The sequence below is a fragment of the Procambarus clarkii genome, chromosome 33 (genome assembly GCF_040958095.1).
Source record: "Procambarus clarkii isolate CNS0578487 chromosome 33, FALCON_Pclarkii_2.0, whole genome shotgun sequence".
In the NCBI taxonomy this organism is placed as follows: Eukaryota; Metazoa; Arthropoda; class Malacostraca; order Decapoda; family Cambaridae; genus Procambarus; species Procambarus clarkii.
The window spans coordinates 29,660,764-29,674,714 of record NC_091182.1 but is presented as its reverse complement, the minus strand read 5'-3'; the positions used below and the strand labels follow the sequence as shown (position 1 = coordinate 29,674,714).

The 13,951-nt window shown below is 46.1% G+C and overlaps 1 protein-coding gene across 2 annotated transcripts in view; it reads right to left on the bottom strand.

Annotated features, from left to right (window-relative positions):
* Positions 1-13,951, bottom strand: part of LOC123765268 (carboxyl-terminal PDZ ligand of neuronal nitric oxide synthase protein) — a 497,901-nt gene that overhangs the window by 8,448 nt on the left and 475,502 nt on the right. For both annotated transcript variants that reach the window (XR_011230244.1, XR_006773694.2), the window contains exon 7: positions 7,164-7,262. The gene's annotated coding sequence lies outside the window, so the exon portion shown is untranslated. The remainder of the gene's footprint in view (positions 1-7,163; positions 7,263-13,951) is intronic.

Below are 13,951 nucleotides of genomic sequence, written 5' to 3'. Positions count from 1 at the left end.
AGTGAAGACAGCAGCAGGAGCATAAGGCTGCAAAAGGACAGAGGAGGAGCGTCCCATGGAGAGGTCAACCCACTCACCAAGCCCCATCCCGACGACAACGGGCTAGAAACGGAGGGGGAAGGAGGTCCCAAACCAAAGACCTGGTACACTAAGATAGTACTCTCACTTAACCTACGTTAGTAAGGATAGAAGAACATTTTCCCCTAGGGTAGATAATTTGCCTTACAGCACTAGCCACAAGTATGCAGGACAGTAGTATTATATAACCTAAAGCAACAGCCTGGTGGACCAAACTCTCACAAGTCAAGCCTGGCCTCGGGCCGGGCTTGGGGAGTAGAAGAACTCCCAGAACCCCATCAACCAGGTATCTAACACAGCCAAAGCCAATAGACTACAGGGCTGGAAATTACACAGACCAAAAGCATGATAGTGTACCAAGAGTGTAGACCAGATATTTTCTTTGAACATTTATGCAATATTCAAACCCCCAAAAAAGAATCCTGTTTATACAAGCTAGAGGTAATGTTAAGGGCATTGGGGCACAGTGATTAAGGCATATTCAGTAAAATTTTGTTCAATAAATTCACTGCAATGAGCAATACTTTTTGAGTCACTCCAGTTAATGGACTGGTTGCAAAGGCTGACGTAAATATAATGTGCAGTTCGAGTTGAATAATGATGTTGAGGAGCGTGCGATTCTAATTGATTGCCAGTCTGGCTGATGTACACGAACTCAAGTGTTTGCAAGGGATTGAGTACATACACACTGCTGCAGACGCTGGCGCGTTCTTCATTAAAACCGACTTATTTTTATTATTTTGGAACACCAACTTAATATCAAAAGTCTTAAAAAAGGGAAAAGTTTACCAAGTCCTTTTGAGCAAGGAAGCACAAGTGCATTTCTAAGGTAAAGTTTAGTCTTGGGAGTACAATTGCACAAAGTCTGCTTGGCTTCTCCTAGAGCTAAATCCAGGACTGTTTTGGGGTATTGCAGCTTCACCTCAGTTTCATATATTTTATCCATATCAATAAATTCTACCTCACGGGGGAGACATCTCCCGTCACGCAAGGTGCAGTCGCACCTCCACAGATCTCCAGTATCATCTATTGATGCTGGTAATGGCTCAAAAGGGCCACCACTTATGGGCTATTTGTGCCCGTGCCACCTTTTGGGTGGCTTAATCTTCATCAGTCAATCTTCCTCATCACAATCGACTTGGGAATGGTCCAGGACGGACCGAAACGTCGTCGTCCCTTCACCTTCTAGTGTGTGGTCTGGTCAACACCAAAGTCTAAACTTCCATCTGGGTAGTGATTAGTGGCTTCTGGAATCTCTCCTTATTAAGTCTGTTCATAGCATAGTGGCTAGAGCGTCTATAACTTATGGGGCTGGTGGTTAGTCTCCTAGTGCCAAGGTCCTGACGGCTGAGTGGACAGCGCTCGGAATTCGTAGTCCTAAGGTTCCGGGTTCGATCCCCCGGCGGAGGCGGAAACAAACGGGCAGAGTTTATTTCATCCTGATGCTCCTGTTCACCTACCTAGCAGTAAATAGGTACCTGGGAGTTAGACAGCTGCAACGGGCAGCTTCTTGTTGGGGGGGGGGTAACAAAAACGGAGGCCTTGTCGAGGTCCGGGCCGCGGGGACGCTAAGCCCCGAAATCATCTGAAGATAACCTCCCCCTCACCCCGTAAAGGCATCGCCGTCAAGATAACACCAATAACACGCCCACTTAGAAACCCCACAGCAACTCTGCACCCCCCAAACAGCAGCAGTTTACGGGGGGACGAACGCTAATTAAGACGTAACTCGGTAATGGGACCGAAATTGGCAGCCAAAACAATTTGTCTGGCAAAGTTTACCCGGCGCTGGAATATTTTTGAATGTTCAGAGCACCTGGAATCTACGCCACGGAAATCCCGGCTTTGTCTGGCAAAGTTTGCTCGGCGTTGGAATATTTTTGAATGTTCAGAGCACCTGGAATCTACGCCACGGAAATCCCGGCTTTGTCTGGTGGGTCGACGCAGGCCCGGAGAGGAGAGAGTTGAGGCAGTATAAAGCGAGTGGAAGAGAGGAATTACGATGGCGCACCGTTCTTGTACCAGGTAAGTCCATTACGGGCTCACCATAGCCTGTGCTACTTGCCCCGCTCCTGTGCCAGGTAAGTTACGGGCTCACCATAGCCCTAGCAGTAAATAGGTACCTGTTCACCTACCTAGCAGTAAATAGGTACCTGGGAGTTAGACAGCTGCAACGGGCAGCTTCTTGTTGGGGGGGGGGGGTAACAAAAAAGGAGGCCTTGTCGAGGTCCGGGCCGCGGGGACGCTAAGCCCCGAAATCATCTGAAGATAACCTCCCCCTCACCCCGTAAAGGCATCGCCGTCAAGATAACACCAATAACACACCCACTTAGAAACCCCACAGCAACTCTGCACCCCCCAAACAGCAGCAGTTTACGGGGGGACGAACGCTAATTAAGATGTAACTCGGTAATGGGACCGAAATTGGCAGCCAAAACAATTTGTCTGGCAAAGTTTACCCGGCGCTGGAATATTTTTGAATGTTCAGAGCACCTGGAATCTACGCCACGGAAATCAAGGCTTTGTCTGGCAAAGTTTGCTCGGCGTTGGAATATTTTTGAATGTTCAGAGCACCTGGAATCTACGCCACGGAAATCCCGGCTTTGTCTGGTGGGTCGACGCAGGCCCGGAGAGGAGAGAGTTGAGGCAGTATAAAGTGAGTGGAAGAGAGGAATTACGATGGCGCACCGTTCTTGTACCAGGTAAGTCCATTACAGGCTCACCATAGCCTGTGCTACTTGCCCCGCTCCTGTGCCAGGTAAGTTACGGGCTCACCATAGCCCGTGCTACTTGGAACTTGTTCCGGGTAGCTGAATCTACAGTATAACAATAACAACAGGAATTACGGGCTATTCATGCCTGTGCCACCTTTTGAGTGGCTTAATCTTTATCAATCAATCAAGAAAGGAAATAAGGGAAGGGATGAAATGAGAGATAATTAGAAGATATCAAATGGAAGAAAAAGAAATAAGAATAATGGAAAGGGGATGAGAGAGAAAATATGAGGGGGATGGTAAGGACAGGGAATGAGACAGATGTTCAACTATACAAACAAATATTATAAACACACAAAATAGAAATAAGTGCCAAGAAACACCACATAATGAAAGGGAGCAGTAGAACAACAGAAGTACACTTACATCGCATCAGGCTTGGATACCCATGTGCATGGGAAACAGGCTTACAGGTTTCGGAAGATGAGAGGAAATGTCAGCACTGGAGAAATGCCTGACAGACCACTGGAACATTATCTAACACAGTGCACAGTTACAAACCCATTAAGATTTCAACTTAGAATCAACAGAGCAGAAGTTGTTAAACACGTGGGACAAAATCTTACTGAAGCGACCATACGAGTCATAAATACTCACACTCCACCCAAGTAAAACAGAAACAAGCAACACTTAGTGGGCCAGCCAGAGGTTTAGGGCCCGCGCAGTGGGCCAGCCAGAGGCTTAGGGCCCGCGCAGGAATATTCCTGCAAAAAGCCCCCCCCCCTCCCACCCCAACGACGCCCCAAATCATCGCTGGTAGCATAAAACCTTCCAGAAATCATCAAAAAACCACCTGGCCTCAACAAGTTATGTCTGGGGTAAAGTGAGTCTAGGTATAATCCAACCAGTTTACTGTTGCGAAATATATACATGACGCCTCTCTCTCTATATATATACACAACACATATCCACAACTAGTAACTGAATTAACAAAAGCACAAGTCAAGCAGCTAGCCTCACTAGGCCACAATCGCCTAACAACACAGGTAGGTGCACTAGTCAATTAAGACTGGCTATAGAGTTATAAACATAGAGGGTTTCCTTGAGATTATCTTGAGGTGATTTTGGGGCTTAGCGACCCCGCGACCCGGTCGTCGACCAGGCCTCCTGGTTGCTGGACTGGTTGACCAGTCCAGCAACCAGTCTACCAGGGTAGGGACACACAACACCAGAGAGGGGTAAAGCCTCAGTTTGGACACCAATATCACCAGTCAAAAGTCCTCTCTCCTGCCTTTAGAAAACCTAAGTTCCCCCAGGACTGACAAATGACAGTCTAAACTTGCCTCCAGAAAACCTAAGTCCCAACTGGACCAACAAATGGCAAAGTCTAGACTCTTCACACATTCACAATGACTGGAAAAGTGACAAAGTCAATTTCTCTACGAAAGTACAAGTCCACAATGACTTGACAAAAAACAAAGTCAATTCCGGGTCTTCCAAACGTTACAGTTACAAAGTCTGGTAATGTGACAATCTGAATTTCCTCTCAAAAGTCTAAGTCCCCTCACCAGGAACTTGACTAAGTCCAAAAACGAGGAAATTCGTCCATGTCCACAAACTACGAAATTTTGACGTCAAAAAATATCCTGGAATTTGTCAAACTCGACAGAACTCCTCACCAGAGGCTATCTACAAGCAGCAAAGTGACAAAGTACCCGCACTGCTTAATTACGAATATAAGTCACCAACCACAGTTCCAACAATGCAATAACAGCAAACACTAATACACTAATCCATCCAAATATCCTTCTCTTTACACGCATCACTAAATGTTGGTACTTTCTAACCTAGCCCCTCCTAGCAGTCCTAATCCTAATATACGCTATCATAGGCCTAATATGGTACTTGAGTGTGGTATCCTAAGCCTAAGAATACTTAAGTTTGGGTTTCAACTTTATTTTGTAAGGACTCTATAAAATTAATAGTACAATATCTGCTGGTTCATCACGTCATATTGATAATTTCGACCAAATAGTTACAAAAAAGTACTAACAATTCAAGAGGATGAGTTGCCTGAACCATTGAGCACGACCCCTGATCTCTAAGTTCTCCCTCTGATACCCAGGGGCACCTTCCTGATCTTTAGGGCACCCCCTGATCTCTAGGGCACCTCCCTAATCTCTAGGGCACCTCCCTGATCTCTAGGGCACCCCCCTGATCTCTAGGGCACCCCCCACTGATCTCTAGGGCAACCCCCCTGATCTCTAGGGCAACCCCCCTGATCTCTAGGACACTCCCCTGATCTCTAGGGCACCTCCCTGATCTCTAGGGCACGTCCCTGATCTCTAGGGCACCCCCCTGATCTCTAGGGCACCCCCCCACTGATCTCTAGGACATCCCCCTGATCTCTAGGGCACCCCCTGATCTCTAGGGCTCCCCCCTGATCTCTAGGACACCTCCCTGATCTCTAGGGCAACCCCCCTGATCTCTAGGACACCCCCCTGATCTCTAGGGCACCCCCCCAGATCTCTAGGACACCTCCCTGATCTCTAGGGCACCCCCTGATCTCTAGGACACCTCCCTGATCTCTAGGACACCTCCCTGATCTCTAGGACACCCCCCTGATCTCTAGGGCACCCCCCCCCCCCTGATCTCTAGGACACCCCCCTGATCTCTAGGGCACCCCCCCCTGATCTCTAGGACACCTCCCTGATCTCTAGGGCACCCCCCCTGATCTCTAGGGCACCCCCCCCTGATCTCTAGGGCACCCCCCTGATCTCTAGGACACCCCCTGATCTCTAGGGCACCCCTTGATCTCTAGGACACCCCCCGATCTCTAGGGCACCCCCTGATCTCTAGGACACACCCCTGATCTCTAGGACACCCCCTGATCTCTAGGACACACCCCTGATCTCTAGGGACACACAACTGATCTCTAGGACACCCCCTGATCTCTAGGGACACACCCCTGATCTCTAGGACACACCCCTGATCTCTAGGACACCCCCTGATCTCTAGGACACACCCCTGATCTCTAGGGACACACAACTGATCTCTAGGACACCCCCTGATCTCTAGGGACACACCCCTGATCTCTAGGACACACCCCTGATCTCTAGGGACACACCCCTGATCTCTAGGGACACACCCCTGATCTCTAGGGACACACTCCTGATCTCTAGGGACACACCCCTGATCTCTAGGACACACCCCTAATCTCTAGGACACCCCCCTGATCTCTAGGGACACCCTTGATCTCTAGGGCACACCCCCTGATCTCTAGGGCACCCCCTGATCTCTAGGACACCCCCCTGATCTCTAGGGCACCACCCCCTGATCTCTAGGGCACCCCCCTGATCTCTAGGACACCCCCCCCTGATCTCTAGGACACCCCCCTGAACTCTAGGGCATCCCCCCTGATCTCTAGGGCACCACCCCCTGATCTCTAGGGCACCACCCCCTGATCTCTAGGGCACCCCCCTGATCTCTAGGACACCCCCCCTGATCTCTAGGGCATCCCCCCTGATCTCTAGGGCAACCCCCTTGATCTCTAGGACACCCCCCTGATCTCTAGGACACCCCCCTGATCTCTAGGGCAACCCCCCTGATCTCTAGGACACCCCCTAATCTCTTGGGCAACCCCCCTGATCTCTAGGACACCCCCCCTGATCTCTAGGGCACTCCCCTGATCTCTAGGGCACCCCCTGATCTCTAGGACACCCCCTGATCTCTAGGGCACCCCCCTGATCTCTTGGGCACCCCCCTGATCTCTAGGGGGATGCCCTAGAAGAAGAATTGGAAGAAGAATTAAGACTAGTTGCCCAGTACACCAGTACAAATGCTGATGCCAGCCTCAACCACCAGGATTAAATACATCCTGCGGGCTCACCATAGCCCGTGCTACTTGGAACTTTGTTCCAGGTAGCGAATCTTTAACAACAACAACAACCAGGATTATTTGGTGTGATCATGTTCATCACTGGTGGACTAGGCTCACTATATAAAGATAAGGCCTCCCCCAATTTTAGTTATTAATATCTGTAGTCTAAGATTGTAGTGAATGTCTACTAATCAATAATTTATATTGACGACTACATAAATAAACCAAAAACCACCCAGAATGTGTAAGGAAAGTGATTTGTGAGAATTTTAAATCATACAGTCCACTTTAAACACCATACAATTTGCTATCGAAAAAAATATAAATTACCGTAAATATAAATCATTATATAAATTAATATAAACTAAATAAAATTCTCACAAGTCAATTCCCCAGTTTAGTGTTCCGTAAGGAACTAGATATACTACACTGCTCCACCAAATTAAAAAAACTAGTGCAATAAATTACTAAAACAGTATATAAACACATACCTTAGCCACTCACAAGATCGGCAGCGCTGATCCTTCAGAAACTCACGACCCCCTCAACAGCCTCGTGGATCACACCCACGAACTCCGCGGCGTTTATATCTGCGGAGTGACAACGCTTAAATTAAAACCAGTTAAATTACGGATACGCTCTGGCGAGTTTATTTACACTAAATTTGTGGTGTTTAATTTCGCAAAAGGTGACTATAATAACAGAATTAATACTTCTAAATAATACTAGAAGTTATTTAGAGGCTAATAACACCAATTGTGTACATAATTTCTCTTGAATAGAGAATTATTTAACATAAAATGTAATCACAATTTAATATACAAGAATTTAATGTACAAGAATGTAACAACTCTTGTATATATCTAAAAAAAAAAAAAAAATTACACTAGTCCCATATTACCATTGTTGAACTAATTATTGTTCATCTGAGTCCCATTTATTATCATAGTCTAGTTGTACTACATTGAACAACCTGGCACCATTAATTAATGGTGCAGACCCTATTTTGGGTGTGATTTATACCAGCACGAGTTGTGATGTGTATATATAAATCCTAAACCCCTCAGAATGTGTAAGGAAAGCGATGTGTGAGAATTTTAAAATCATACCTTGAGGGTACCTTAAGGTGCTTCCAGGGCTTAGCGTCCCCGCGGCCCGGTCGCCGACCAGGCCTCCTGGTTGCCGGACTGATCAACCAGGCTGTTGGACGCGAGTCACAGCCTGGTTGATCAGGTATCCTTTGGAGGTGCTTATCCAGTTCTCTCTTGAACACTGTGAGGGGTCAGCCAGTTATGTCCCTTATGTGTAGTGGAAGTGTGTTGAACAGTCTCGGACCTCTGATGTTGATAGAGTTCTCTCTCAGAGTACAAGTTGCACCTCTGTTTTTCAACGGGGGTATTCTGCACATCCTGCCATGTCTTCTGGTCTCATGTGATGTTATTTCTGTGTGCAGGTTTGGGACCAGCCCCTCTAATATTTTCCACGTGTAAATTATTATGTACCTCTCTCGCCTGCACTCAAGGGAGTACAGTTTTAGGCTCTTTAGTCGGTCCCAATAGTTTAGATGTTTTACTGAGTGGATTCTAGCAGTAAAGGATCTCTGCACGCTCTCCAGGTCAGTAATTTCTCCAGCTTTGAAAGGTGCTGTCATTGTGCAGCAGTACTCCACTCTAGAGAGCACAAGCGTTTTGAAAAGTATCATCATCGGTATAGCATCTCTAGTGTGAAAAGTTCTTGTTTTTTTTGTTTTTGTTTTTGTTTTTTTTGCAGGGATATTCCTGCGAGGGCCCTAAGCCTCTGGCTGGCCCACTAAGTGTTGCTTGTTTCTGTTTTACTTGGGCGGAGTATGAGTATTTATGACTCGTATGGTCGCTTCAGTAAGATTTTGCCATGTGTTTAACAACTTCTTCTGCTCTGTTGAATCTAAGTTGAAATCTTAATGGGTTTGTAACTGTGCACTGTGTTAGATAATGTTCCAGTGGTCTGTCGGGCATTTCTCCACAGTGTTGACATTTCCTCTCATCTTCCGGAACCTGTAAGCCTATTTCCCATGCACATGGGTATCCAAGCCTGATGCGATGTAAATGCACTTCTGTTGCTCTACTGTTCCCTTTCATCAAACTAAGTGGTTCGTAGTTGGTTGAATTCTTGTACCAACCCGCAGATCCTGATGTTGCAACTGCTGTATTGTGGTCACTGTACATCTTTTGCATTGCTCTGTTTCTAATTACTTTCTTAATCTGTGATAGACTCTGTGGTATGTAAATGTCTACATTTCTCCTCTTAGTAGCAAGTTTTGCAGCTTCGTCTGCAATGTCATTTCCTATTATTCCCACATGACTTGGCACCCAGTTGATAAGTACCCGTCGGCCTTGTCGTTTGAGTGTTTGCATGAATGATATGACATTTGTGATCAGATGGATGTTATCACATATGTGTTCTTGTTGCAAGGTTTCAATGGCGGTTCTCGAATCTGTATGTATGATAACATGTTGTCTGTGTTCAGCAAGAGCATGTTCCAAAGCCTTTTGAATGGCTAGCATCTCTGTTTGTAAAGTTGAACACCCATTTGAGAGCCTCCAACTATTTACAGAGTTTCCTGCTTTAACTGCAGCTCCGGTTTCTTGTCCCTGCTGGTCTACTGATCCATCTGTGAAGTAAGTGAAGCTGTCGGATGCCATGTTTGCTTCTATATGCATCTGTGCAATGTTACGTAGCAGATGAGGATTTGTCTGGTTCTTCTTTCCTTCAAGAGCCATAATCTTAAAGTCTGCTGGCGGAGATTCCCAAGGGGCTTGCATAACAAAGTTTGCATGTATTTCGTCGACACCCCTCTCAGTGACTGTGTTTGTTATATCGAATGTATTGATGGTGTTTATCGCACAATGGGTCCACCTGTTGCTATTGGAGGCTCTTCTGTCCAGAGTTAGTGCTCCAGTGATTATATCTTTAAGTGAACTGATTCTAGGTCTAGTCAATATCTTGGTCAGCATGCACGCAGCAATCCCTTTTACCCTTATTTCAATCGACGTTAGCTTTGTTTCTAGTCTTAGGTTCAGTATTTTAGTCCATCTGGGAGCTCCTGTTATGATTCGCAATGCATCATTTTGAAGAACCTCAACGTTTGCCCACTGACCAGGAGAAAGAGTAAGTAAGGCAGGTGCTGCATAATCAACTAGGGAACGAACGGCGTGTATGTAAAACATTCTTAACACTTTGTGTCCCGCTCCTAGACGGGGCCCTGTGAGTGCTCTCACTATATTTAGTCGTGATTTTGCTTTCTCCTTTAGATATTGAATTTGCTTATTGAATGTCATTTTAAAATCTATCCACACTCCGAGATATTGATATTGTGTAACCCACTGAAGGTTAACGTCTTGAATGCGTAGGTGCCTGTCTGGAGTGTTGCCGCCTAGTCTCATTACCTTAGACTTCTGTGCAGATATTTTTAGCCCTAAAACACTGCATTCAGATGCTACTTTATCTAGTGCACCTTGTGTTTTATTTAGAAGTGAAGGACCTGTAATGACTAATGCTATATCATCAGCATAGCTTAGCATTTTAACCCCTTCTGTAAATGTCATGGTAACAAGGTTTTCCACAAGGATGTTAAAAAGACTAGGACTGAGGACTCCTCCTTGTGGAGTCCCATTCTCGTGCAAGTGGTAGTCTGACACTTGTCCTTGCAACTTTACTCTGGCATACCTGTGACTTAGGTAATCTTGAATCCATGCTAGCATTTTTCCCTTTACACCTTTTTTAACTAAGGTGTGTAATATTGCTTGCGGGCTTGCAAGTTCAAATGCTTTTTCTAGATCAAGGAAGATCACTATAGCTGGACCTGAGTTAACTGTTCCTAGTAATGTTGCTATGCAGTTTGCAGTACCTACTCCTCTAGTGAAGCCAAATATGTGTTTATGAAGGTCTCCAGTCTTCCACAGTAGCCTATTTAAGACCATCCGTTCTGCAGTTTTACTAATGCATGATGTTAATGAAATGGGTCTGTAATTGCCAGGTTCTTTCGATTTAGGAATCGGTATGATGTCTGCTTGCTTCCAAGAGGTCGGTAGTTTGCCTTGCTGCCAAGATGCATTGATGACGTCCAATATTCCTTGTTCTCCAGCAGGACCTGCATGTGCGACCATTGAGTATGTAATGTTATCAGCACCTGGTGCAGTGTCCTTACCACCTTTTTTGGCCCTGATTAGTTCTTGTGTGGTGAAGGGACAGTCACATTCGTCATTTATAGCTATGCTCTCATGAATGACTGTCAACCTCTCTTGTTTTAATTGTTCTTGCTGCCTTCGGACCATTGCAGGAAGCTGATATGAAACTGTTCTTTCTGCAAATTGGAGAGCAAGTCTCTCAGCCTCCTGCAATGGTTGAATACATGCCTGTGGCCGGGCTGGTCGACCTGATATAGTTTTAATCTGACCCCATATCTTGCCAAGACTACTATGTTCATTTAGAGTTTGACACCACTCAAACCATCTTGCCTCCTTTACTTCTCGAGAAACTCGTCTTGCTTCAGATATCACCGCTCTTAGCAGAGTTCTTCCTTCTGGTGTGGGGTTTCTCTTTAGATGTTTTCTGAAGATGTTGACTCTGTGGTTCTGTTCTTTAACTTCATTACTATAGAACCAATAGTTCTTTCGTTTTGTGTTTCCTGTGATAATGATTGGAATAGCTTTGTTTGCAGCAGCTGCAATGGCTTCCTGCAGATTGGTCACGTGTATGTTCAAATCCTCAGGTGGCGTGTACGTTGCATACCATTTTTCAAGTTCTTCTTGGTATATATTCCAATTGGCCTTTCTTAAATTCCACCTAGGCTGTGCAGGTGGTGTAGGAGGTCGTGCTAGGTTTAGTGTTGTGACAGTAGCATAGTGGTCACTGGTGATCACCGGGTCTACTTCCCACTTCGCCTGATGCTTGAGTGCCGTTGAGATGAATGTAAGATCAAGGGAACCTCCTAGAATGTGAGTGGGTTCCCCAGTGTTGAGAAGTGTAATTTCAGGTACTTCTCGCAGAGCTGCAGCTAAATGGCGTCCATCTGCATTGGCTGGCCCAGTTGCACCTAACTCTTGATGATGAGCATTAAAATCCCCAGCAATAATTACATTTTCCTGCGTGGCCAAGGTAAGCACTGCCTCTGCTTCTAGTTTACGTCTAGGGGGCTTGTAGACGTTGTATATGAGGAGCTCAATATTAGCCATATTCACTGTTACTGCTAATACCTCTACTCCATCCCCACATGAAACTGGGTCTATTTTCTTGCTGGGTATGGTGTTCCTGACTAGGGTCATTAATCCTCTTTGTCTCCCCTGCTCATACGGTATAACATAGTGCTGATATCCAGCTAATCTGAAGAATTTCGTGGCTGGGAAAAGAGTTTCTTCCAAAACGATTATATCTGCTTTCATGCTGATTGCAGCCTCCTGAAGTGTGTGGTTTTTATTTCCAAGACCTTGTATGTTCCACTGCAGTATTCGTAATGGCCAGACGACGGTTTCGGTTGGTGTTGCTTGTTCTACTAGAACTCCTCTTCGGAATTGACCTCTATATTCTCCACCTCGCAAGTCGTATCGCTGCAAATCGGACTGCATTGATTGTTCGTGGTCATCCCCGGCGTTGTTGGAATCTGTGCATAACTGTGGTCCATCGCTTTGTTGTTGGTATTGCTGCATATCGGACTGCATTGATTGCTCGTGGCTGTTTCTTGTGTTGTTGGAAACTGTGCATCTCTGCTGTTCAATACGTCTTTGTTGGCGTTGCTGCATATCAGACTGCATTGGCTGTTGTTGTCTGTCTCTTGTGTTGTAAGATTCTGTTGATCTTGGGTGGTCACTGCTTCTTGCAGTTGCTGTTGTAAATGTTGATGTTCTGGTGTCTTGACTACCTGACTGTTGTTGGTAGTCTGTATGTCCATGTTGCGTTGTTTGTCCTCTTGTGCTCCATCTTGTCTCAGACTGTCTATTTCTTGTGTAACTGTGGTCTGCTGCACGATCTTGTCCATTATCACACAAGTGATTTCTTGAGTCTGTTGTTGTGAGGCGTTCTGCGTCACCTGTAGGCAATTGATAATGGTCTCTGCCATGATCTTCACGATGTTTTTCAGCTGGACCTCGGTAAAACTGTATATCTGTTGTGTTGATTCCGAAAGTAATTGTTTTCTGCTCTTTTGCATTTGCTGTATTTCTGCAGTACTTTTGTGTATTTTCTGATTTGGAATTAATAGATTCGGGAAATTTTGCTCTGTGAGAGTGGGTGTCTGTTGTGGCTGTGTACGAGTGTTCTAGACGTTGGTGTTGGTGTATGTAGTGCTGGTCTGTGTGTTTATCCTGGCCTGAGCTGTCTGCACTTTTTCTTTCCGTGCAGAGCAGGTTGTGCTCCAGGCATGATGTTTGCCTCCACAATTTGGACATTTGGCTGTTGTGGTCTGGTTTGCCTTGTGCTTGGCTATACAGTCTTTAGTTGGATGTCTCAAGCTGCACACTCCGCATCTCTCCTGTCCGGTGCAGCGTGATTGATGGTGGCCGTATTTCTGACACCTGAAGCAGCGCAGGGGTTCTGGGACGTATGGTCTCTGTCGGTATGTTCCCCAATTTCCAAGACTGAATGTTTCTGGCACATGTCTCATGACGGTCACCAGAACCTGACGTGTCGCTGCCTTGTCTACTTTTGTGCGGCATCGTTCCGCATTCAGGATTTGCTTGTGTTCTAGTACTGGATCCAGGGGAAAGTCAATTGGGTATCCCAAAAGCACGACTCTTGTGCATCTTTCTGAAGGGTCCAGCTTTTCCAAGCATACAGGTTTCCCTTGCAGGACTCTTACTTTTTCTAAGTAATTTGCAGTCTGTTGGTCTTGTGGTGTCATTATTATTTCTCCTTTCAGGTTGACTGTAATGGAAAGTTTGAGCTCTGGTTGTTCTTTTTCCATTGCCGTTACTACTCCATATGCTGTGGGAAAGTGGTCTGTCTGCATTATCTTGAATTTTGGAAGATGTGCAGAGTCTGGCGATGTCTGGTGTGAGACTGTTGGTGTCCTCTCCTGTCTCATACTGTTGTCCTGTGGCTGGGCTGTGGAGAGAGGTACATTGTCTGACACTGGCTGGTGTGTGACTGATGCTGTCCTGGTTGATACCTGGTTGATGGGGTTCTGGGAGTTCTTCTACTCCCCAAGCCCGGCCCGAGGCCAGGCTCGACTTGTGAGAGTTTGGTCCACCAGGCTGTTGCTTGGAGCGGCCCGCAGGCCCACATACCCACCACAGCCCGGTTGGTC